We start from the raw sequence: 27,254 nt of genomic DNA on the forward strand, positions 1-27,254 counted from the left end.
AATAATAATAATAATAATTTAATTATACCCCGCCCATCTGGCTGGATTTCCGCAGCCACTCTGGGCGGCTCCCAACAGAATATTAAAAATAGAATCAAACATTTAAAACTTCCATAAACAGGGCTGCCTTCAGATGTCTTCTAAAAGTCAGATTCCGGAGGTCTGTTCTTAACCTGAAACTGTTCTTAACCTGAAGCACCACTAATGGGGCCTCCTGCTGCTGCCGCGCCACCGGGGCACAATTTCTGTTCTTCTACTGAAGCAAAGTTCTTAACCTGAAGCACTATTTCTGGGTTAGCGGAGTCTGTAATGAAGCGTATGTAACCTGAGGTACCACTGTAGTTGTTTATTTCCTTGACATCTGGTGGGAGGACGTTCCACAGGGGCGGGCGCCACTACCGAGAAGGCCCTCTGCCTGGTTCCCTGTAACCTCGCTTCTTGCAGTGAGGGAACCACCAGAAGGCCCTCGGAGCTGAACCTCAGTGTCCGGGCTGAATGATGGGGGTGGAGATGCTCCTTCAGGTCTACTGGGCCGAGGCTGTTTAGGGCTTTAAAGGTAATCACCAACACTTTGAATGGTGCTTTGAAATGTACCAGGAGCCAATGTATGCTTTCCCCCTGCACAGTTCCTCCAGCTCAAATTGCCCCTCCACCACAGCTGCTATCAGCAGCAGAGCAGAAAGCCTAAGAGACACAATACGGTGTCCTGGGTGTTGTTTTTCCTCCTCTCCTCTTAAACCGGGGGGATGGAGCAGGGTTGGGTAGGATTGATACGCAACCCACCAGAGCCTACCTCTGATCTAAATCTCTACCCAACCGCCTTTTTGCTTTCAGCCAGCCAGCACAGATCCCCTGCCTCATGTGCAGTTTAGCCCTGAGTAGCTTGTTCTGAACTTCATTGCTTCTGCAGCACTCAAGTTATGTTTTTGGCCCCGGATAACAAGAGTTTCACAGATAAGGTTAAGAAACAGGCCCGTGCTTGTGCCTAAGGAACCAATCTAAATTCTCGTCTCCAAGAGCTGCGCTGGGTCACTCAATATGTTCTTTCGGTATTAAACCGGACAGTAAAAGATAACAGCAACAAGCCTCCCTAGAAAAGGAGGAAATTAGGAGCTGGGAGTCAAGAAATCCATCACCAAGCGTTCGCTCAGGTTGCTAGAGTGGAAATCATGCTCCTCTCAATTGGATCAGTGTTTGTTTCATCCGTGTGTGTGTGTGTGTGTGTGTGTGAGAAAGAGAGAGAGAGAGAGAGAGAGAGAGAGAGAGTTGTATTCCAAGCTAAGCTGGAAAGCCAAATCAAGGCAAGAATGCTTTTCATTCAAGAATAAACTAAAGTCTTATCAAAGAGGCACTGCAGAGGTGCCCTACAGGAATTTTAAAATCCTGGAGTGAGAAACCTCAGAGCTGGCTTGGGGGCAGGGAGATCATAGATGTGGCCCCCCAGGTCTCTCTACCTGGCCCTTGAAATTATCCCTAGGCCACACCCCAAGTGCCCCCCTCCTGGCCTGGAATGTGTCCTTAACTGTGATCATGCCCCTTGCTTGCCAGGCTGGAGGGCAGAGAGGGGTGTGTTGAAGCTAGATGACTCCGCAAAGGCAAAAAATTACATTCATGGCTCCATCCACCAACGGCATGCGGCCCTCACGAGGTTGACCACAAGTGAATGTGGCCCTTCTCCTACTCCACAGTTTTACACCCCCCTCAACAATAAGCATCCTATTCCCACTGAGCATGCTCTGTGAAGTCTTCACTGAACCACGGGGAGGTGTGAAAATGGCTTGAGATACCTGTTAGGTCCATCAATTACCATACAGCATATATTCGACACAAAAAGCAGCGACAATTTGCTGTTGACAAAGGATAGCTGGACATATAAAGGGCCCCATTACCTTCAGTATCTTAGGGCCTCATCAGACCTAAATCCGGCCCTCTCTGCATGCAAAGCTGATGTTCTACCACTGAGCTACATCTCCTTCCCTGAGGCTAGACTTGTCTGAACGGGAGCTTCAACATAAACAAGCTTGACCTTCTCTGAGATGTTTTCCCCCCACCCTCCGTTGCCGCTTCTGTAAACTTCCTTCACTGAGCATGTAGGTTAGCACCGCAGCGTGTTATCTGGGGCTCGAATTCTTTCACTAAGGGCCTGTGGCCTTTCACCTTTCCTTTTAAGAAGGGGCTGGTTATCAAAGTAGAACAGCAGTCAAGTCCAGATACGCCATAGCCCCTTTAAGTTGGGGTGAATCATCAACAGGTTGGGACAGAACAAGGAAGAGAAAACAAGCAGTGGGTTTTTGGGTTTTGGTTTTTCCCCAGGTGAAACAAAAATGCATAGATAGGAGTTGGATGGGATTACGAAAGCCAGGATATTGCAGGGGGGGGGGGTGAAAAGGAGAAAAGAAGAAGTTAAACATGCATGTGTTTCCTGGTAGGGTTGCCAGAGGAAGACTATGAGACTCAAAGGGCTTTCAGACTGCCGCTGTTTTCAGGTGGGGTTCAATCACATATTGGCAAATTCAGGTGGAACAATTGCAATTGATCGCAAGGTCCTGAACCTGTGCATACACACAAACCCACATTGAGAACTTTTTGCAATGGAAATTGACTGGAAAATGCAGTGGGAAGTATGGTAAAAAGGTACAGCTAAAGGGACCCCTGACCATTAGGTCCAGTCGTGGCTGACTCTGGGGTTGCGGCGCTCATCTTGCTTTATTGGCCGAGGGAGCCGGCGTACAGCTTCCGGGTCATGTGGCCAGCATGACTAAGCCGCTTCTGGCGAACCAGAGCAGCGCACGGAAACACCGTTTTACCTTCCCGCCGGAGTGGTACCTATTTATCTACTTGCACTTTGACGTGCTTTCGAACTGCTACGTTGGCAGGAGCCGGGACCGAGCAACGGGAGCTCACCCTGTCGCGGGGATTCAAACTGTCGACCTTCTGATCGGCAAGCCCTAGGCCCTGTGGTTTAACCCACAGCGCCACCTGTGTCCCGGGAAGTATGGTATAAGGCTTAATTTGACACATCATCATCTGACCTCCCCGCAAACAAATCAGAAGGAACGCTCCAAAAATAGCCAACGTCATCTAATATCCCTACAAACAAATTAGGGCGGGTGCTCAGTAAACAAGTCGACCTCATCTAATCTCCCCGCAAACAGATTAGGAAGAGTGCTCGACGGATAGCCAACGTCGTCTGATCTCTTTGCAAGCAGATTTGGACGAATGATGAATACACAGATTGTTTGGAAACATCCTTTGGGAGCACAGAACCCCCATCTCAAACCTACGCAGCCCATAAGGAAATCTGAAAGGGTAATTGGTCATTCTGTTTAAGATTACGAACAAGAACCTTGAAACAGATCCACTGTCAGTATTATAGAAACAGAGACTTGCTCCTGCTGTAACAGGACAAACCTGCTCTCCACAATTTAGCACTGTCATTCTTTATCTGTTATTATCTTTCAAGACACGTCAAACCTCATGGGCATATTTAATTTGTACACATTCATTCTCTCTCTCTCTCTCTCTCTGGATCCATAATATTTTGCAGAGTGCTGCAGTTTGTCCAAGTGCGTTAAACCTGCTTGGTCTGTTGGCTGGACGAAAAGCCCCTTTTTGCTGACTTTATGAAATCATTTCAACAGCTATCATTGGGCAACTAATAATTTCCACAGCTAAGGTGCCCGTGGATGTAGGGATATAATAAACCTGTAAATGCAGCTTAGCAAACATTTTAGTGCACAGTCTGCATGCAGATTTCACAGAGAAAGAGTGATAGCCTGCGGGAAGCTGGACTCCATTGAAATCAACAGATTAAGTCTGTTGGATATCGCCACTGAATTATATCCATTGGATATCGCATACAGATCACACACAAAAGAAAACGGTATCTTTACAACGTGAGTATACTAAATTGGGTTGTAGCCACCTGAATTCTACACACTGAGTAGACCCATTGGAATGAATGCATCTAAGTTAAGTTAAGCACACTCATTAATTCCAGTGGGTCTACTCTACTGGATACAACCCAGGATTAGTATTTTTCCAGAATGTTTTAATTGTAGCCCATTTCCCCCCACGATGCATCCTACATTTGAGAAACTTTTGTTGAAAAACAGCATATGAAACATTCTAAATACATAAATGCTTGTAAATATCTTTTCAGTTAAACAGGAGATCTTACGGTAACAAAAGACGCACGGATGCATGCAATGTGTCAGAACTGTCTGGGAAACAATAACAGTAATAACTGTTAAATATTTATATATTGCCATTTCCCTGGTGGCTCAAAACATTTCAACATTCAGTAATTTTTTTACAAAGCTCATATGAAAATCTCATATTGCTGATGGGGGTGGGTGGGAGGGAGACTGGGGTTGTGATTAAGTGGGTTCTGGAGGGAGCTAGCATTTGAATTCAGGACCTTCAGGTCAGTGCTTATAATACGCTTTAAAACTGCTAGGCCAGGAAGAGGGAAGACTTTGACTACTGGATGGTACAACCCACCTGCCATCATTATGACACCAAGTGACTGACATGTGGGCTGCCCCACCCACCTGTCAAAATCCCATGTCCAGCACCGGAAAGCCAACTAGTTGTCAAACATTTCGGAACCATAGGGCAAGAGCTTCGCCACTGCCCAAGCATAGGAGTAGCAAAGCTATTTTCTTCAGGATTCATCTGCATGGCCAAGTTTCCCAATGTGCCAATCCAGCGGCATCTCAACCTGCCCCACATCACGTATGACATCAGCTGTGGGGCAGGTGGACATGGTTTTGGGAAAACAGTCTTGTGAGCCACACTGGAAGCAGGTCGAAAGTTCCCACACCCCTGCGCTAGGCTGTTTATTTATTTGGTGCATAAATTTCCTACCCTTCACCAAAGGCATACCCTCCAACATTTATCTGATGAAAATAGGGACGTCCTATGGTTTTCCCAGTAGTGATGTATGGAAGTGAGAGCTGGACCATAAAGAAGGCTGATCGCCGAAGAATTGATGCTTTTGAATTCTGGTGCTGGAGGAGACTCTTGAGAGTCCCACGGACTGCAAGAAGATCAAACCTCTCCATTCTGAAGGAAATCAGCCCTGAGTGCTCACTGGAAGGACAGATCCTGAAGCTGAGGCTCCAATACCTCAGCCACCTCATGAGAAGAGAAGACTCCCTGGAAAAGACCGTGATGTTGCAAAGATGGAGGGCACAAGGAGAAGGGGAAGACAGAGGACGAGATAGTTGGACAGTGTTCTCGAAGCTACCAGCATGAGTTTGAGGCAGTGAAAGACAGAAGTGCCTGGCGTGCTCTGGTCCATGGGGTCATGAAGAGTCAGATACGACTAAACAACAACAATTCCATAATAATAATTTGACTACTTATACCCCATCCGTCTGACTGGGTTGTCCCAGCCAACTCTGAGTAGCTTCCAACATATTTAAAAACATAATAAAACATTAAGCATTAAAAAAACCCACTTCCCTATACAGGGCTGCCTTCAGATGGCTCTGGAGTCATATACCTTTCAACATATCTCCCATGAAAATAGGAACATCCTTAGGAAACGCAGGACATTCTGGGATCAAATCAGAAACAGAGACAGGTTCTAGGAATCTGGTATTGTCCCTGGAAAAGCGGGATACTTGGAAGGTCTGCAAAGGCCCCGGCGAGCTACAGCTTAATAAACGAATCACTGTAACAACATTACAGCAATAAATCCATTAACAGATGAACAACAATAAGCTTATTTCCAAAAGCCTGGCTAAAAAGGTGTGCCTTTCCATGGCTTCTGAAAATCATTAAACTTGGGGACACCACCAAGACCAGCCCATCTAGATCAGCTCTGAGCAACTGAGGCTGAAGAGGACCCTATTCATGATGAGGTTGTTTGTGTGAGAATCCTACTACCCTCGACTGAAATCCAAAGCTTAATTTGGCAAGATATTCTAATGGCCCATGTTTAAGATATCTCATCTGCTTTCCATCCATAATCTGCTGTGCCTGTAGTGGTACTGAGGGACAAGTCCCCTTGGGAACAGAAGAGAGCAAAAATGCAAATATAGACTGAAAGTGATCTCACAACACCAAGGCCTATTAACATTCCAACACACGCCTTGTTATCTTGGCCCCATCAGGAAATATGATAAACAAGTACCAAGGAGCTTGCATATTACAATAGTGGCTGGTGTGTCTTGTGTCAGGTGGGGAGAAACTTGGCTGCAACCCAGAAATCAACCACAAATGGGCTGCACAAATTCTTTTTCGTTTTACTGAAAGGCATTGAACACGGCCTGGGCTTTTTTCCCCCTGTTCCAATCCATTGGGTTAAAAATTCACCAATGGCTATTTACAAAATAGGCTTCATAATCCACTTGTGTATGATTATTACAGAGGAGACCTTTTTTTTTTAAAAGCAAGGAAAAAAGCAATTAACTTTGAAGAATAGGCGGTAAAACATTTCCCTGATCTGCACTGTCAAATACTGCAAAACAGAATTCAGAAGTAGGTTGATTATCCTTCCTGTCATCAGAATCAGTTTCTTGCTGAGAGACAGCAGTGGAAACGACTGAAATGGTGATTAATTTGCTGTTACTCCTAGGTGCTGTCTACTTTTTCATGTATGGCACCACCGAAACTGAATTAAGCACAGAGAGGAACTGATGCTGGGCACCTCCGTGACAGGGAGGGGACACCGCTCAGTGGCAGGGGAAATAGGATCATAAAATTGTCAAGTTGGAAGTGTCCCCAAGGGTCATCTTGTAAGGAGCTCGTCCTACACTCGAGTAGGACCCTGGCAGAGACACATGCCCGACTGGCACGTTCTCTCCCTCCTGGTCGATTGTTCAGGAGCTTCAAAAGCTTTCTTCAGCCTGAACATTACAGCGATCAATGCCAACTGACCCCGGCACACTTAGGGATCCACAGAGTCTTTGCAGCTTGCGTAACAAACCTCAGCAACTCAGCATTTTGGCTAATCTACTTTATTTACATATAAACACACACGGAGCACTGCAACATGGCTCCCTCTCTCTCTAGCATCAGACAGCAAAGAGAAAAAGAACAAAGGGCAATAGTCCCACTTCACGGAACACAGTGACACAAACATCCTGTCTCCATCACTTCCCACTCTGTGGAGTCAAAACATACACTGTCATCTGATAGACAAAAATCCCATGACTGCAATAACGGAGCAGAAATTCTAACACATCAATCCAACACTCTGCAATGCAGGAATCTCAACTAAAGTGTACATGACAAGTGGCCATCCAACCTCTGCTTAAAAACCTCCAAGGAAGGAGAGTTGATCAACTCCTGAAGAAGTCTGTTTCACCAGTGAACAGCTCCTACCATCAGAAAGTTCCTCCTGATGTTTAGCTGGAATCTCCTTTTTAGTAATCTGAATCCACTGATTCAGATCCGATCCTCTGGAAGCTGGCTCCATCTTCCATGTGGCAGCCCTTCAGATATTTGAAGATGGTTATCATATCAGTTCTTCTCTTCTCCAAGCTAAACATACCCAACTCCCTCAACCGTTCCTCATAAGGCTTGGTTTCCAGACCCTTGATCATCTTGGTCGTCCTCCTCTGCACATGTTCCAGCTTGTCGATATCCTTCTTAAATTGTGGCGCCCAGAACTGGACACAGGACTCCAGGTGTGGTCTGACCAGTGAAGAATAGAGCAAGACGATGACTTCCCTTCATCAGCACTACACTTCTATTGGAGCAGCCCAGAATTGCATTAGTTTTGTTGCTGCTTCATCATACGGTTGACTCCTGTTAAGCTTGTGGTCTACATGACTGGCGTGCAAAAAGTTTTAGGTTTGATTCTCTGTTGAAAGGATCTAATAGCAGGTAAAGGAAGAAGACAGTTTCCCTGAGATTCTATTGAGTTTGCATTTAAAAGCAAACCTACCCGATTCGCCCTTTCTGAAGCAATACATGAACCAAAACACCACCGTCCTTGAAATTCACTCTTCTCTGAACTTTGCAGCACAATTCTCCACCCAAGCAAACATGCATTTTACTAGAGTAAAATGTGCATGAAAAATGCATGCAAAAAAAGAGAGCCTTATTTCAGGGGAAACTGCATTGCAAAAATGTGTATGTTAGGCTAATCTGTGTGCAAAACATGCAGAAATCCACACTAAAAGGCGGGCAAATTTTCACGGGGCCTCTTTAAAAAATAATTTTAAAAAAGCTCACATACATGTGGAAATTGGAGAACCAACAGATTAGCCCATCCCTAATGCTGACTTAGAGATGCGGGTGGCGCTGTGGGTTAAACCACAGAGCCTAGGACTTGCCGATCAGAAGGTCGGCGGTTTGAATCCCTGCCACGGGGTGAGCTCCTGCCAACCTAGCAGTTCGAAATAACGTCAAAGTGCAAGTAGATCAATAGGTACCACTCCAGCGGGAAGGTAAACGGCGTTTCCGTGCACTGCTCTGGTTCACCAGAAGCGGCTTAGTCATGCTGGCCACATGACCTGAAGCTGTACGCCGGCTCCCTCGGCCAATAAAGCGAGATGAGCGTCGCAACCCCAGAGTCGTCCGCGACTGGACCTAACGGTCAGGGGTCCCTTTACCTTTAATGCTGACTTGGCTACTGGGAAAGAGGAACAGAGTGGAGTATCCTGGAAAAGAGCATGGCCGGCTGGCATCCTAAACAGGAACCCCGAACACTGCAGCATTTTGTCTCAGCCCCCCCCCCTTGCACCTTATTAAACTCTGAATTATTTGCATTCTCAAACTCACAGCCATATTCCCCGGTCGCTGGTGTGTAAGCCAAGAGGAGTATTTTTGGTCTGCTGTAGCACGTGGCAGCAGAACACCCTGTGACATCACTTCCAGAAGCATCCATCTCATTCAGGGAATGCCTCTATAGTCACCAGACATTCATCACGTCAGCTGGCAGCCTCCAAGGCTCCTTTCATTTCCCGAAGCAGGAGCTTCCCTTCATCGATCGTGCTGTGTCAGGCCAGGCGGGGGGCTGAGAGAATTGCTGACTGGCTGGAGCTAACTTCCACCACTCCACCCTCTCCCCTCACTCCCTGGAAATGTTGCTCGCAAATTAAAAACATAAAACATGGGTGGGATTCATCTACCTCCTGTGGGCTCGGGGGTCTCGCCTAATGCTCTGCTTGGGCTGCAGGTTTCGGCTTTGTTTTCTGGGTTTTTTAATTCTTCCTCAGTGGCTCCGAGGATTGTCTCAAAGAGCGAAGAGATGCGAGGATAAAACCAAACAAATCCAAACAGATCAACACTTCGGGGGTTGTTGCTGTTGTGTGAAGGAACAGCAAGAGTCCTAGGGCTGCCAATTGCTTTGTTTTGTAAAAAAACTAAGAGTTTTGCCTCTCCTCTCCTTTCTGGCAACGGCCCTGGTTGAATGCAGATGATATTTGTGAGGCGGTGATTTCGGGAGGCACTGGAATTCAGTAGCAGAACAGCTGCTGTGCTTGTAGAAGGACCAGGTGCGCAGCCTGGGAGTCATTTTGGACTCGCAGCTGTCCATGGAGGCGCAGGTTAATTCTGTGTCCAGGGCAGCTGTCTACCAGCTCCATCTGGTACGCAGGCTAAGACCCTACCTGCCCACGGACTGTCTAACCAGAGTGGTGCATGCTCTAGTTATCTCCCGCTTGGACTACTGCAATGCCCTCTACGTGGGGTTACCTTTGAAGGTGACCCAGAAACTGCAATTAATCCAGAATGCGGCAGCTAGACTGGTGACTGGGAGTGGCTGCCGGTCCAAGTTTTGATCCCTGGCATCTCAAGGTAGGGCTGGATTGTTTCAGCACCTGGACTGATTATCTGTGCTTGGCCTTGGCTTGATTTGGACAGTCCTGCACCTTCATCCCAGACCTTATTGGTGCAAGTTTTGAGTAGGACTCATACAGCATCCCTGCATTGGGATCCTATCCGCCAAGGGCACCTACTGGAACATGACATAAATGTCTCCTCTTTGTCACGCCGAAGGAAAGGGTGTGTCTGACACAGGGTACGGGAAGCTTGAAATTAGGGATCTTAACTAAATTAAGTTCTGTGACCTAGAGCTGCATGGATCTCGTTGTACCTGCTTTGATGGAGCAACCTTGTCTGTGGAAGGGGCAGAACGTGTTGTTAACTCTGGCTAAATTCACCCATCAGCAGGTTTGGAAAGAGGGGTAATTAGGCACAGCTGGAGCATATGCTGGTACCTTCTTATACCTTAAGAACGTAAGACATGGGATTCAGGTTGATTAAGTGATGCAAGTTGATTAAGTGGGCATAAAATCAGGAACAAGAGCCTTTAAGAACATAAGGAAGCCTGATGGACTAGGCTAATGGTCTGTCTAGTCTAGCAGCCTGTTCTCACAGTGGCCAACAAAATTCCTGTGAAAACCACAGCACTCTCACCTCCTAGAGTTTCCAGCAACTGATATTCAGAATCACTACCGCCTCCAAGAAAGAGATGGCCATGAACCATCTCTGGGTCATGGGTTCCTACATTGAACTAGATGACCCTTGTGGTCCCTTCCAGCTCTTATGATTCTAAAGTGACTGTGGATGTCCTAAATCGACTTTTATGCTCAAACTGAGATGGATACATTGTTAGTCATTGTATTTTAAATGTGAGCCAATATTCACTTTTTTATTTCTGCCTTGTTTTTCTTCCTCTCTTTTTGTCAAACTTGTTATTTTCTAAAACAAACCAACCCTTAACTGGAATATAAGGAGAGGCTTTGAGAGAAATCTGTACCAAAGTCCATCAAGCATGGGTGGTGCTGCCTGGCTTCCAGTTTGGGGCACTGGCTCAGCTGAGCTGGGATTCAAGTTGATTAAGTGATGCAGGTTGATTAAGTGGGCAGAAGCAACAAGCACTTGAGAACATAAGGAAGCCTGCTGGACCAAGCCAATGGCCCATCCAGCCTAGCAGTCTGTTCTCACCGTGGCCAACCAGAGGACTGTTGGAAAACTAGGAAACGATCCAACATGTGCGACTGGTGGCTTACCACACAGTGAAGCTCTGCACAACGCCTGAGGTTGCTGACTCTTGCTCCAGCAGCTCTTGATATGCGACTCGTTTGGCTACAAGTGCAAATCACTCCGTCTGACTGAGGCTTCGCTAATCCAGAGAGGCTGAGCTGGCAGGTCTGGACCTTAGCAGTCTCCATAAACAAGCACGATGGTCGACCTCTCCCTCTAACTCCCCTCTAATTTCCTTCCATATCTATTTTAATGTTGGCATTCCAGGGGGCAGGAAATTGTTCCCTTGCTAAGGAAACATATCACTTTCCAAGCTTTTTTTGCTACCGTTTTTTACTGGCGTAATAACATGCTGTCAAAAGCAAGCTGTTCTGGCCAAGGAGCAGATGTTTGACCACTGCTAAGGTGGCTACGTGCCTGCGCTTGAGCAGGAGAGGAGCAAAAAAACCAACAACCTATAAATGCAGTTCTCGCCTCTTATTGCATTTTCAGTGGGGAGGATGTTTTTAAAGAAAACAGGCTATTACATTGATGCATCAAGGTCAAGGGGTATGAAAAAGACTCCACCTTAGTGCCCTAAGTCAGGCCACATTCATAATGAACATTTGAAGCACCACAACACCACATTAAAGGTAAAGGTAAAGGGACCCCTGACCATTAGGTCCAGTCGTGTCCGACTCTGGGGTTGCGGCCCTCATCTTGCTTTATTGGCCGAGGGAGCCGGCGTACAGCTTCCGGGTCATGTGGCCAGCATGACTAAGCCGCTTCTGGCGAACCAGAGCAGTGCACGGAAACGCCCTTTACCTTCCTGCCGGAGTGGTACCTATTTATCTACTTGCACTTTGACGTGCTTTCGAACTGCTAGGATGGCAGGAACAGGGACTGAGCAACGGGAGCTCACCCTGTCGTGGGGATTCGAACCACTGACCTTCTGATCGGCAAGTCCTAGGGTCTGTGGTTTAATCCACAGCGCCACCCGCGGTCCAACACCACTTTAAACCCGTGCAAATTAAACAGTCACGGCTATCGCCCATGCCAAAATTCTGAGAGATCCAGTTTGTGAAAGGTGCTGAGAGTTGTTAGGAGATCCCTATTCCCGTCCCAGAGCTACAGTTCCCAGAGTTCCCTGTAGTAGTAGTAGTAGTAATAATAATAATAATAATAATAATAATAATAATAATTTATTATTTCTACCCCGACCATCTGGCTGGGTTTCCCCAGCCACTCTGGGCGGCTTCCAACAAAAGATTAAAAATGCATTAAAACATCAGTCATTAAAAACTTCCCTAAACAGGGCTGCCTTCAGATGTCTTCTAAATGTCATATGGTTGTTTATTTCTTTGACCTCTGATGGGAGGGCGTTCCACAGGGCGGGTGCCACTACCGAGAAGGCCCTCTGCCTGGTATTGGAAAAGAGATATTGATTGTTAGATCACTCTAGAGAAGACTATTTATGTACACAACCACTGCTGCTCTGATGTTACTAGCCCAGAGATGGATTGCCGATTAAGTTGATGGACTATGCTGAAAGGGCAAAAATGACTGGAAGAATCAGAAATCAGGAAGACCAAAACTTTACTAAGGAATTGGGAAAATATATAAGTTACCTCAAAAATCATTGTAAACAATTAAAATATTAGTAGGATTGGAATAATACTTGTAGTTTAATGTTTAATGTTGTAGTTTAACACCTATCCTGTGGAACTCCTTGCCTATTGATATTGGCAGACATCTTTGTTGTCCTGTTTTAGATGCCTGCTGAAAACCAAACACATGCTTTAGTTACATTCCTCTTATGCTTCTTTTTAATTATGGTCTTATGCCTATTTGTTTTCAATTGGCTTGTGTGTTTTAGTTCTGCTTTATATATAATTGGATACTTCTCTTTTTTTTCTGAGCAAGCAGTTCAAACATTTTCTAAATAAATAAAGGTTGCATTCAGCAGGCAGAGTCAAGTTTTCAGCCATGTGTCATAGTGGTGGGAGGCTGTAGACTTTGGTATGAGGAGAACAGCGTTGCAAGCATGTTCCTATTTTCATCTGTGACGAGTTGGAGGTTCTCCTATCTACATGATTTCTTAACCGCCTGGCCTCATCCCTTGCTGCCGGGCCTTTTGCTTGCTAACAGCAAGAGCAAAAATAGCACAAGCTGGCAAAGGAAGAGATCCCATCAAATATAAGTTGGGAGGTCCCAACTGTCTCCCTTTCAACCTCAGCAGAAGTCCAACTCGAAACCTTTGCTAAAGCAAAGGAAACGCTCTAAAACGGAACACGGCCACTTCCTCCTCCTCCTCATTATTATTGGTTGCCATATTTCAAAAAGTAAAAACCAGTACACCCTGAAAGTTGCTGAGCCAAAAAACCCACGACTTTTCAATTGACCTCTCTAGGGTCCAGGACAAAGCGCAGCCATATTACTACTACTACTACTACTACTACTACTACTACAATGTACTGACTTTTTCGCTCCATAAGACGCACCTTTTTCCTCCTAAAAAGTAAGGGGAAATGTCTGTGCGTCTTATGGAGAGAACGTGTGGTCGATTGCAGGCTCCCTTTCCAGCCCAGGCCTCCATCATTGAATGTTCTGCAGATGGAGGCTGTTTGTTTCCCCAGCGATATGTGACTGGCTGATTAGATTATCTGTCTGGAAACTGTAGAAATGGCTCCCTTTCCTTTCCTAAAGAAGCTGCAGAACTGCGAGTTGAACCCCATAAAAACAGGATTTTTTCCCTTTGCAAAGTAAGATCAACAACTTTGAGCTGATCCTCAAAAGGGGCTTTTCCCCTTTGCAAAAGAAGCTGCACAACTGTGAGCTGATTCCCCCAAAAAACGGGGCTTTCCACGTTTCCTCCTCTAAAAACTAGGTGTGTCTTATGGTCAGGTGTGTCTTATGGAGCGAAAAATACGGTAATTTCCTGCCCTTGACCCTAAGGTCACAGGGTAGATTACAACAACTGAAACACAGCATTCATCTCAAAACACAATATTAAAAAGAGTTTTAAATAACATCAATTTGCAAAAATGAGGTGGGCCTTTATAATAGGCACCTCAAGTGTCAAAAGCCAGAGGTGCTACCATTACTCTGTGGAAGTGTACATGGACTGGTTGGATGCAGAGGAACCAGCTGGGGAACCACCAAGGGAAGAAGGCTCAGAGCCCGAGGAGTGGTGTTGGGACAACAGTGAGTGTTCAGAAGGAGAAGCGGGAGCAGACTGGGAGGAGGTGGTGTTGGGAGCTGAAGAGGTAACAGGGCTTAGTGAGCCGGGAGAGTCAGTGGCAGAGAGCAGTCCAGAAGCTGGAGCAGGAGAGGAGGGCAGGGGCAAGAGGCAGAGATGGGCCAGGCTGGTGAAGAGTCAGAGGTACCTTCTGCTGCTACAACAAGCTCCCCTCCTCCCTGGTCTGGAAACCACAGGAAGAGAGACTGCTCTTGTCCCACAGGCAGCTGTGAGAATAGGATGCTGGACTAGATGGGCCATTGGCCTGATCCAGCAGGGTTGTTCTTATGTCTTTATGGTGCTGACGACGCTGAGCTACTCAGTCTAATGTTGTTGAACTACAACTCCAATCACCCATAGCTAGCAAGGCCAGAGCTCAGGGATGATGTGAGTTGTAGTCCAACCACATCTGGGTACCCACAGGTTGAGAACCGCTGTCTCACATGCCGTCCCAGTTTCCTGGTGCTTGTCATCCTCACAGAATTTCCTCCTGATCTTTCTCCTATTCATCAAAAAAACCCCGCCTTGCTTTCTTTTGACAACGAACCTCTCCACCTCCCTGAAACTTCTTCCAGGTGCTCCTCTGAACTTTTCATATTTATGGATTCAGCAAGAAACTGCAGCATTTTATTTTATTTTTAATTTGACAGTGGGACCCAGATCAGCCAGGCTCTTGGATTTGAATGGAACAAAACCCCTCTCTCTCTCTTTGAAGGATCATCATATCAGATGCACCTCAAGCCTCTGATCCTCCAAGAGGGGTTTTTGCTGCAGGCGATCAGGTTGAAGTGCTCCAAAAATAAATGTATGTATTATGTAACATACTTGAAACAAGCTCCCCTACCGAGAGAAGCACAGCGGGTCACGGACTCACCAGAAATGAAGGAGGTCAAAGAAGAGGCTTGATTTTGCATTTTCAAGTCAAAACTCTCTCTCTTTCTAACCTAATCACGATGGCTCCTTTCTGCACAACAGGTTTAATTTAAAAGAAGGATATTCGTTTGGCTCAGGGTGTGGGTGAGAAGGAAAGATTTGTAGAACACGTCACCTGTAAAGAGTACCAGCAAAGTGTGGTGTAGCGGCTGGAGGGTTGGTCTAGAACAGGTTGGTTCTCAACCTGTGGGTCCCCAGATGTTGTTGGACTACAACTCCCATCATCCCTGAGCTCTGGCCTTGCTAGCTAGGGGTGATGGGAGTTGTAGTTCAACAACATCTGGGGACCCACAGGTTGAGAAAGGCTGGTCTAGAAGCTGGGAGAGAGGGGGTTCAAATCCCTGGCGCAGCTGTGAAACTTAACCTTGATCAACCTCGCTTGGACTACTGCAATGCGCTCTATGTGGGGCTACCTTTGAAGGTGACCCGAAACTACAACCAATCCAGAATGCGGCAGCTAGACTGGTGACTGGGAGCGGCTGTCGAGACCATATAACACCGGTCTTGAAAGACCTACACTGGCTCCCAGTACATTTCCGAGCACAATTCAAAGTGTTGGTGCTGACCTTTAAAGCCCTAAATGGCCTCGGTCCAGTATACCTGAAGGAGCGTCTCAACCTCCATTGTTCTGCCCAGACACTGAGGTCCAGCACTGAGGGCCTTCTGGTGCTTCCCTCACTGTGAGAAGCCATGTTACAGGGAACCAGGAAGAGGGCCTTCGTAGTAGTGGCACCCGCCCTGTGGAACACCCTCCCACCAGATGTCAAAGAGAAAAATAACTACCAGACTTTTAGAAGACATCTGAAGGCAGCCCTGTTTAGGGAAGCTTTAAATGTTTAATAGGTTATTGTATTTTAGTGTTTTGTTGGAAGCCGCCCAGAGTGGCTGGGGAAACCCAGCCAGATGGGCGAGGTATAAATAATAAATTATTATTATTACTATTATTATTATTATCATCATCATCATCATCATCATCATCCAGTCACAGTCTCTCAGCCTAACTTGCTCTCAATAGTTCACTACTTTATGAGTCCTGATCAGAGGCAGATTTAGGGGACTGCGACTGGTTGGCCCTCACTGGGTGCTGAGCCAAAAGGGTACCTCAGGAAGTGCAGCAACAATGGCCAACAACTGAAGGCAAGAGGCAGGGGGGCACCAAATTTTGGCAGTGCAGAGGGTGGCGCTGAAATCTTTAAAGCCCAGTGTCCACCAATGACCTGACCTGGCATTTTGTCTTGCCAAAGAGGAGCAAATCTCTCATGTTGATAGCCAAGTGCAACTCTTCAGGTCAGGGTCTAAAATCCCATTCCTAACCACAAAAAGTCCAGAGGTGATGTTGTTGTTTTTAAAGTGGATTTGTTGCACCAGGGCAGGCATAGGCAAACCCCAGCCCTCCAGATGTTTGGGACTACAATTCCCATCACCCCTGACCAGTGGTTCTGTTAGTTAGGGATGATGGGAATCGTAGTCCCAAACATCTGGAGGGCCGGAGTTTGCCTATGCCTGCACCAGGGTGATGGAGGTGGCTTTAATTGTGCAAACCTAAATTTCCAGAATTTGCTGGCATCCGTCCAAGGAAACACTGACAGTCTCAAGGCAAGCCATGGCTCTGTTAGTGGAAACAGCAGGAGGGAACACCAGCGCTGGAAACTGAGCAGAAGGATTGTTGCAACAAGTCACACCTTTTCAATGCCACTGCAAGCCAATGTTAGAGATTACAGCTGCAATGCACACTTGGCAGGAGGCCCGGAGATTGATGTGTTCAGGGTCAGACGCCCTGGAGGGAACGGGGCGCTCTTGCGATTTGGTAATATTAGGCTGGTTATTGTGATTTTTCTTAAACTAGAAAATTAGAAAAAATATAAACCTATTAAGTTTATGTTGTTTAGTCATTTAGTCGTTTAGTCATGTCCGACTCTTCTTGACCCCATAGACCAGAGCACGCCAGGCACTCCTGTCTTCCTCTGCCTCCCGGAGTTTGGTCAAACTCATGCTGGTAGCTTCGAGAACACTGTCCAACCATCTCATCCTCTGTCGTCCCCTTCTCCTTGTGCCCTCAATCTCCCCCAACACCAGGGTCTTTTCCAGGGAGTCTTCTCTTCTCATGAGGTGGCCGAGGTATTGGAGCCTCAGCTTCAGGATTTGTCCTTCCAGTGAGCACTCAGGGCTGATTTCCTTCAGAATGGATAGGTTTGATCTTCTTGCAGTCCGTGGGACTCTCAAGAGTCTCCTCCAGCACCATAATTCAAAAGCATCCATTCTTCGGCGATCAGCCTTCTTTATGGTCCAGCTCTCACTTCCATACATCACTACTGGGGAAACCATAGCTTTTACTTTATAATTTATATAGAGTTTATAATTTACTATAATTCTAATTATATATTATATTACTGGTAGGAGTTTTAATGGTGGGGTTTTTGAGCTGTTTGGGGTGGCTCATTGGTTTGGCAAAGTAGAATACAGGTTGAAATATAGCAATAATGGTTTCATCTGTAGAAAGGGATGCACAGATGCCACAAACACCTACAAAGGATCCTCTCCCCCCTCTTTTATTAAAGTCAAGGAAAATGCAGAAGGGATTCTAATTTCACCTGAAGGGTTAGAACCATGGGAGCAAAATCTTGGGGCATTTTTCATTTCCATTTCCAGCACAGTCTCTTGACTCTCCAAGGTTATAATGCAGAACACAAAAGATTGTTTTGATTTACAGACATGGCAAATGCCTCATCAGACTCACAAGCGAAAGATTCTTTTGCAGCTCCAAGCCTGAACCTTGATGCCTTTTAGAGAACAATGGGGGGAAATAACCTGTCTTGCCCCGCCTGTAATCAGATCTATTTAAACAAAAAACAACAAAGAGGTTTGTGGCAACCGAAAGACTACCCAGCTTCTTATGCCGTAAGCTAGGGATGGCTAATGTGGTTTCTTCCAGAAACTGTAGGCTACAATTCCCATCGCCCCTGACCATTGACAATGCTGGCTGGAGCTGGTGGGAGTTGCAGTTCGCAAGCAACACTTGGAGGTCACCAAGTTGGGTACTGTTATAAGAATTTTAAGGTCTCAAATATAGAATAAATATTCATAAATGCACACATTGTTGTTGTTGTTTAGTCGTTTAGTTGTGTCCGACTCTTCGTGACCCCCTGGACCAGAGCACGCCAGGCACTCCTGTCTTCCACTGCCTCCCGCAGTTTGGTCAAACTCATGTTGGTAGCTTCGAGAACACTATCAAACTATCTCGTCCTCTGTCGTCCCCTTCTCCTTGTGCCCTCCATCTTTCCCAACATCAGGGTCTTTTCCAGGGAGTCTTCTCTTCTCATGAGGTGGCCAAAGTCTTGGAGCCTCAGCTTCAGGATCTGTCCTTCCAGTGAGCACTCAGGGCTGATTTCCTTCAGAATGGATAGGTTTGATTTTCTTGCAGTCCATGGGACTCTCAAGAGTCTCCTCCAGCACCATAATTCAAAAGCATCCATTCTTCGGCGATCAGCCTTCTTTATGGCCCAGCTCTCACTTCCATACATCACTATCTAAATATCTAAATATATGAACCATATTTAAATATATGAACCATGTGTCTGAAATAGTATGGGAGAGCAACCCTGAAGCCATTTTGACTCTCCCAATGACCTCAAATAGTCTTCTGCAGTAAGGAAGGAAAATGGGGAAAACCTTCCCATTGTCTTTCCGCTTACAAATCCGGTCTTAAGGGCATGAATAGGGTGAGCCTGTGACCTGGATTCAGGAACGAAAATACAAACCATCACAAAAGAATGGCCGGACTGCCCAGGTAATGCAATCAGTGACCATTATCAGGTATCCTGGCAGGCAGGATTTCTGCTGTAGACCGCCTCCTTCTGTGATGGATGCACGATGTTTTGGGGGTTGGTCTTAGGCTACAGGGTGGGCAGTTTCAAAAGTCTATATAAGGGCTTGCACACCATTGTTCAGGGTTCTCCTCCCTCCTGCGTGTGGTGAGTGGGGGCCCTATTGCAACAGTTTCAACAGCCAGTGTGGTGTAGTGGTTAAGAGCAGTAGTCTCGTAATCTGGGGAACCGGGTTCTTGTCTCTGCTCCTCCACATGCAGCTGCTGGGTGACCTTGGGCTAGTCACACTTCTTCGAAGTCTCTCAGCCCCACTCACCTCACAGAGTGTTTGTTGTGGGGGAGGAAGGGAAAGGAGAATGTTAGCCGCTTTGAGACTCCTTCGGGTAGTGATAAAGCGGGATATCAAATCCAAACTCCTCCTCCTTCTCTTCGTCTTCTTCCTTTAATAAAGATCAGGCTTACCAGCCGCTTTGCTTCTCAGTATACTCTGGTTGGCCTCTGTTTTCTCCTACCAATAGGGAACCCACTTAAGGACTCTATATGGGCTCTGGAATACACAGTAAGGGAAAGGGAGCAGTTTTTCTTATAACAGTACCCCTGGCCTAAACTTTCATGCACCAGAGCATACTTCTTCAGACGCATGCAGTGTTATCCCATCCCATGTTGGCAAATGTGTGTGTGTGTGTGTGTGCGCGTGCGTGCGTGCGTGCGCGTATGTGGAGTTTTCTATCAGGAATGTGTCTAAAGACCATGACATCTCATGCTTACATGGGGACCCAGGTCAGAACCTAAACTTTGCCATCAGGCAGAAAAACGACACCACCAAAATCTGGAAGAGACCTAAGGTTGCCATTAATCTGATTTGAATTAATTTTATAATGAAATGATTTTAGAATGTTTTATCATTTTACTGTTGTTAGCCACTCTGAGCCCGGCTTCGGCTGGGGAGGGCGGGATATAAATATATTATTATTATTATTATTATTATTATTATTATTATTATTATTATTATTCTTTCCTTTTGAGCAATGAATAGGAAGTGGGCATCACATGAACTGAAATGCCTTGCAGATGTGTTGCACCTGACTCCTGTGCTTAGAGACCACCAAGATCACCCCAGTAGCATGGCACCAAAAGCAGACTAAGCAAGCCCAGACACCCAACCCACACTTCAAAACAATCCACATCAGTAACATCCAGGACATCCTTGAGATGTCTCTCCAGCTAAGAGGTTCTGATCACAGATGATATCTTGGCCTGGGAGAGGGATTCACCCTTCGAAACAGAAGCCATGCAGGAAGTTAGAGTGTAGGCCTGGATAGTTTTAATGACGTCTTTTTGTCAGAAAAACTCTTAAAAAAGAGTCTACTGAAAAATGAACCAAAAACATGCCAAGCATAGCAGTGTGGAGTAAGGTTACCAGATTTTTTTTCAATGAATCCGGGGACACTTTTCAGCTTCAGCGGATTTTCTATGGGGACCAATGTGCAAATCTGGGGACTGTCCCTGGGAAATGGGGACGTCTGGTAACCTTAGTGTGGAGGGAGCGGGGTAGAGAAGAGGGATTCTTGGCCATTTGATGAGGTTGCCTTTAACCAATGCATTCATCAGCTCCGTAATGAAAATAAATGTTAGGAGACTGGGGCTCTCCAAAGGGAATCAGACTTCCTTTCCATTTGTTCTTGCAGCCAAGATCATTCACTGTTTGCAAAACAACTTTCAGTGCGCTGCCTAGATGAGAAATGTACACTCATATTTTTCAGCAGGGGAGGCAAGCTTCTTCAGCACTGCGGGGGCTACTTCAGATTGGTTACCGTGAGCTAGAAAGCGGCTGCTAATTTGCATGTAATTAGCACAATTGCCTATCATTTTTCTAAACACGACAGATGTCAAACTACAATTGGAAGACATGCGGCACTTCTTCTGAAATATTCTGGTTCTGTTTTTTTAAAGCACATTAATACAGAATTCTATTTACCTCTCTCTGCAATCATCAGAACTGAAAGCACCATGTTTAGTCATGGAATATTGAAAACTTTAGCCAGTTAAGGGTGCTGAGAGCTGTTAGGAGACACCCCCTCATTCCCCTCACAGAATCACAATCCCCACTATCAAACCCTCTTCTCAGGGAAATCTGGGAACCATAGTGCTGTGATTTACCCAAATATGCTGTTTTCACCAATATATGCTTTTTATGCATATTCACCTCAGTATGTGTGTTTTTGTACCTGACTGAAGGACCACGTCACAAAACTCAGAAAACTGTGAATTTTGAAGAAAGGTCATCTTCCATTTCCTGTATTGTTTCAGGCAGTGTGAATTAGGATGCCCAACTTTAAATATGAACTGAAACATACTTCTGACCCCATCCCTACTCAAGAACAGCTGGTCGCTGCTTCACATGGTGAGCGCCTAACTGCAGCAAGCAGGTCTACCTGAGCGAATCTTTCATTTCTAGTTTGGCTCTCAATTTTTACTCTTGGCTTCGGTTCTGCATCCCCATTGCTCCTCTGTCCAGACTCTCGGTTTGTTCCCTGGTCCTGCCTTTGGGATCCTGGCCTGCTCTTCGATCCTGGCTCCTAACTCTCGCCAAAGCATTGCCACAGTGCACCCATGACAGTTGAAATATTCAACTATGCTTGCAATAGCAATAGTCAGGGAGAAGTGCTGAATTCAGTTCCAGGATAAATTGTTGCCCATCCTGGTTAAAATCGTTCCTGAAGACAAAGGATTCAACTGTTTCGCTATGCTTTTCAGCACTGGGAATGAACTGCGGCAGAGTTAAAAAGTTGTAGGAAGATATTCACTCCTCCATCTGCAGCAGTCACCAAACCAGTGACTATGTAGGAGAGATCTGCAGTGAGCATCTAGCAAATTTGCATCCAGAACAATGTAATTACCAATACCAATAAAGGAAAACACATGTAACTTTTCCTTCTTTACATCGGATAAATAAAAGCTTCCTCTCTCCGTAATCAACTACAACATTACGAGAGCAATGATGTTTGCTTTAAATCCTCCACATTTACCATGGAGAACAATTTACTCCTGGCACTTTATCGAACACCTGAGACGATGCGGATCGTTACCTCCTACAGGCACAAAGGATGTTAATGCCAGTATTTATGAGGAAGGAGAAGGGAAGCTATAACTGTAATGGAAGAAACAGCTAAGTGACCTGCTTGGCTATTGGAGAAGGTATTTGCAAAGGAACAACAACATTTTATGGGAGATTTAAAGAATGTACGGTGGCAATTGTCTGTCCCCTACAAATTCACCAGGATACTTCTTCCTCCTTCTGTCATAAAAAAACACACTTCTCTCTTTCACAAACACATTAACAATTTCCTCAGATCAGACAAAAGGGCACTATGTTTCTTAGCAAGTACAAGGAGGCCTTGGATCATCTCTGGGAGGTAGCTAAAACAAATATTCCCCATGGCCCATGCTGAATTTGCAACAAATCAAACTACCATTCCATCCAAAACCCATCAAAGGGCCAACACTGCAAGACAACTGAGGTGTTCAGGCATCCCTCTGCTCTCCCTAAAAGGGCTAAGCCAAACATCTGATTCAAATCCTTGCAGGGGTTCTCAAAACAATCCATCACTCCCTGCTCCAAAGTCCAGAAACCTTCTATAGAACATAGAAAGATGGAGGCAAGCTGCTACAGATCTTGGTCGAGCATCTTTCCTTGCCCGGGAATGAGTCCCAGGCTCCTGGAAACAGACAATGCATGCCATTTACATCAAGGCTATTCGATGGTACAGGCCCGGCCCTCCTAATCCTGTACCCCAAAGGGAAGGCATAAGACTGATGCCAGGTATGATGGGGTCCAGGACAACATGCTCTCTGGGGGCTCCACAAGACCCCCCTGGTGGGACTCCCCAATACATACTAGGTGATGCCCAGAGCCACTGGGAATAAGGAAGATAACGTGAGCAGCTATAGCTGCCTCATCCAACTCCTTCTTTGTAAAGCAATTGATTTTTTGTTAAAGCAGAAAAAATGCACATGCAGTAAGGAAAAAGGTGGTGGTTGGAACTGCCTTGTCCAGTGTTCTTCTTTGCAACGCTGGGTTGGAAGAGTAGTTTGCTAAGAATGCTGAGAGTGGTTTAACAATCCCTCTTCCAAGGGAATTCTGAGAATTGTAGCTCTGTGAGGGGTCTCCTAACAACTTTGGGCACCCTTAACCAACTGCGCTTCCCATGATTCTTTGGGGAAACCTTGACTGCTTAAAGTAGGATAACCAGCACTATTTTTCTGGAAAAAGAGGTGCCGGAACTCACCATGAATGCCCCATTCTCTTAGAATGGCAATGGCGCCCACCTGAGAGGTGCCAGAACTGAGTTCCGGCAAGTTCCAGCTGAAAAAAGCAGCCCTGTGATATTCCTTTAAAGACAGGAGTGCCTGGCGTGCTCTGGTCCATGGGGTCACGAAGAGTCGGACACAACTAAATGACTAAACAACAATAACATGATATCCCTTTAGATGTATAGTGCAGATGGGACCGTAAAGATGTACAGTGGTACCTCAGGTTACGAACTTAATTCGTTCTGAAGGTCTGTTCTTAAGCCGAAACCGTTCTTAACCTGAGGCACGCTTCGCTAATGGGGCCTCCCGCTGCCGCCGTGCCGCCGCCACGCAATTTCCATTCTCATCCTGGGGCAAAGTTTGCAACCTGGAGCAACTACTTCCGGGTTAGCGGAGTTTGTAACCCAAAGCATTTGTAACCCGAGGTACCACTGTATAGAATTTTTCAAGTTTTCCCAAGTTTGCCCAGATGCTAACTTTGCGGCCCGACATTAGCAAGTGATGCAAACTTCCCCCCTCCTAAAATTCACAGAGTCCAGAATCTAACTGTATGAAAAACAACAGAAGCCTGCTCACCCTGGAGGCATATCACAGAATTCGGTAATGTAGGGGTAAAAACTCATCAGGAGTGGGGGAGGGAGATTTTTTTTTGATTGGATTAAACCCACCACATGGCTCAGCCTCGCTATCGAGTACACACTGCCTCGAATATTAAAACACCCCCAAGCTATGACACTGTCACGCTCCGCATTTCAAAGAGGAAACGCTTGGCCTTGCTTCTTGGGTTGGATGAGTTTACGTTATGAAGTGCTTCTCTTTAATATATAATCCTCTTCCTTTTAAGTGGAAAAATGCTTGATTCTCATCAAAGGTTCAGCTGATGATATGCAGCCTCGGTTTTAAGTACAGCTGGAGCCAGCCTGGCTCAAAAACACTCTCCTCCAGGCAGCACCTGTTACCTAGGGCCCTGGTTGCAGGTTGATCTGAAGAGCCTGCCCAAGACATTTTGCCACCCGAGACAAGATAGGACCCGCTGAAATTTCCTACAGCGCTTGCAGCCACCGCTCAGCACAGAGGTCATTGAGGAGCCACCCCAAGACTTGCAAGGCTTTGCCAAAGCGCCCAGAAACCAGAAGTGGCTGACTATCATCATCAACATCGTTTTATTAGTATGTCGCCTTTACACAGTTAAAAACAATGCTCAAGGCGGCTTGATGCTCATCATCATCAAACCTTTGATTGGCATCACATCCAAACCAAATCAATACAGAATTACCACTTCCCCAGCGGCACAAAACATTTGCTAAAAGAAAGGCGGCAGAGCAGTCTATCATCACATCTCTAGGTCTCCAGGGAGATCAGGGGGTCTGCAGTGTATTTCGACGGCAAAAAACCAAATAGAGATATTTAGTCACCAACTTGGTGAGCTCCTGATCACTCCCCAGTAATAGAGAATGTATGACCTCCAACTCTGGTTTCCATTTGGGGATGAAGAGTTGATCTAGAAATTGCTGGCAGAGATCAGCAATTTCTACAACATGACACGATTTACCGTATTTTTCGCTCTATAAGACGCACCAGACCACAAGATGTACCTAGTTTTTGGAAGAGGAAAACAAGAAAAAAAATATTCTGAATCTCAGAAGCCAGAACAGCAAGAGGGATCGCTGCGCAGTGAAAGCAGCAATCCCTCTTGCTGTTCTGGCTTCTGGGATAGCTGCGCAGCCTGCATTCGCTCCATAAGACGCACACACATTTCCCCTTACTTTTTAGAAGGGGAAAAGTGAGTCTTATAGAGCAAAAAATACGGTACATAATCACAAACATCATAAACAATAAATAAACCACATCAAAAAACCACACACAACCAAATGGAAAACAATTTCCACATCAATCAAAATCTTAAACTAAGAATACAGCATTAATATCACAGTTTAAAATGACATAGGTAAAAAAATAACGATTTAAATAAATAGCAATAGCAATTAAAACACACACACACAAATGGAGCCCTCTCTGCCCAGCAGCAGCGGCAGCAGTCATTTATGGAGCCCGTCAGGCCCCGCCCTAGGCCAGGTGGTGAGTGGTAGGACTGGGGCCCTCAGGCGCTGAGCAGGGGAGTCCTCCTGGGTAGCAGCAGAGCTCTTGCACCAGCGCCCTAGGCCAGGTGGTGAGTGGTAGGACTGGGGCCCTCAGGCGCTGAGCAGGGGAGTCCTCCAGGGTAGCAGCAGAGCTCTTGCACCAGCTTTCTGAAGGCTGGCAACATTAAGCCCACTGTGGCCCACTGAAGGCTGGCAACATTAAGCCCCTTGCAGACAATCACAGTGCCTGGAGACAGACAGGTCACATAGCCACAGCACCAACTGCTGGGAGGAGCGCAGGGGAAAGAAACACCATGGTGCCCTTGTAGCAGCAAAACCAGACTCCTCCATCCGTCCCAGCTACAATTAAACATGTCTATCAGTCTCCTCCCCTCTATGGTTTGACTTCACCCCCAAAGGCACACTCCTCCATCGTCTCCTGAGAATGATGGAAGCCAACAGCCAAGGATGCCGTTTCACAGGGTGGTTTATTCCATTGCTCTGATGTTTTCCGAAAAGGGTAATTTCCCCATTATAGTTGAGCTTTCATATGATGCAAATACCACTTCTGGGAATCTAATGGGCTATAGTGTATGTTCAGCGCTCATTTCCGCGTTATTTGATTCCAGAAACAATCCGTTTGCAGCCCTCTTAATCTGGAAAACCGCGGGAGTGAAGTGATGAAACTTGGAGCGGTATACTGGCATCCAGCTATTGCCTCGTATCTAAATTGGAGAATCACAGGGGAGCAGAAGCACATGCATGCAGGAAACATCAGGGTGTAGAGACGTTATCTGGTAACACCACACTCGCTGGTGTGAGTAAATTTAGCCTGACACGCTGGTGTCTCGGTAACAACAACAAAAAGGCACAGTTCTGTAGCACAACAGGTACTGCAATGTGAAAGAAGAAGAAGAGTTTGGATTTGATATCCCGCTTTATCACTACCCGAAGGAGTCTCAAAGCGGCTAACATTCTCCTTTCCCTTCCTCCCCCACAACAAACACTCTGTGAAGTGATTGGGGCTGAGAGACTTCAGAGAAGTGTGACTGGCCCAAGGTCGCCCAGCAGCTGCATGTGGAGGAGCGGGGAAGCGAACCCAGTTCACCAGATTACGAGTCCACCACTCTTAACCACTACACCACACTGGCTCTCAACATTAGAAAGGAACATTAGAAAGCAGGACAGAAACGCCAGCATTATAATCATGAAAGCCAACACAACTTTCCTAACATCTGATTGCACCCCAAGAGATAGAGGGGATATTGGTAGGGAGGTGATCTGGTACAAATGGCCCAGTGCAGCTGATATGGCACTCCTGCTGGAGGAACGTGCATTGTGCCAAACTCCCTGCCCCCTCCAGGGAAGCAACAATGACCAGCCTGCAGGGAAACTGCTGTAGTGGCTCTGCAGCAAGCAGCTTATATAGCCATATAGTTGTGTCACAAAGAAGAATCTGAATGGCACAGACACTGCTATCTTGTTCTGGAGGCCCAACAGAGTCTTGGGCAATATAGGCCTCCAGGACAGCCCTGAAATCTCCAGGTTTGCCTGGCAGTGGCAGGGCTTGAATCTCCAAGTGGGCAAGAGTACCTTAAATTTCTATTTAGGTAGGTAGCCGTGTTGGTCTGATGCAGTCGAAATATATATATATAAAATCAAAAAGTCCAGTAGCACCTTAAAAGGTAAAGGGACCCCTGACCATTAGGTCCAGTCGTGGCCGACTCTGGGGTTGCGGCGCTCATCTTGCTTTATTGGCCGAGGGAGCCAGCGTACAGCTTCCGGGTCATGTGGCCAGCATGACTAAGCCGCTTCTGGCGAACCAGAGCAGCGCACGGAAATGCCGTTTACCTTCCCACTGGAGTGGTACCTATTTATCTACTTGCACTTTGACGTGCTTTCAAACTGCTAGGTTGGCAGGAGCAGGGACCGAGCAAC

The 27,254-nt window shown here is 46.2% G+C and overlaps 1 protein-coding gene across 12 annotated transcripts in view; it reads right to left on the reverse strand.

The window, feature by feature from the left end:
• Window positions 1-27,254, reverse strand: part of ARVCF (ARVCF delta catenin family member) — a 603,654-nt gene that overhangs the window by 204,042 nt on the left and 372,358 nt on the right. The window lies entirely within an intron of this gene.

Source organism: Podarcis pityusensis (genome assembly GCF_964106645.2).
Source record: "Podarcis pityusensis genome assembly, chromosome: 16".
Classification (NCBI taxonomy): Eukaryota; Metazoa; Chordata; class Lepidosauria; order Squamata; family Lacertidae; genus Podarcis; species Podarcis pityusensis.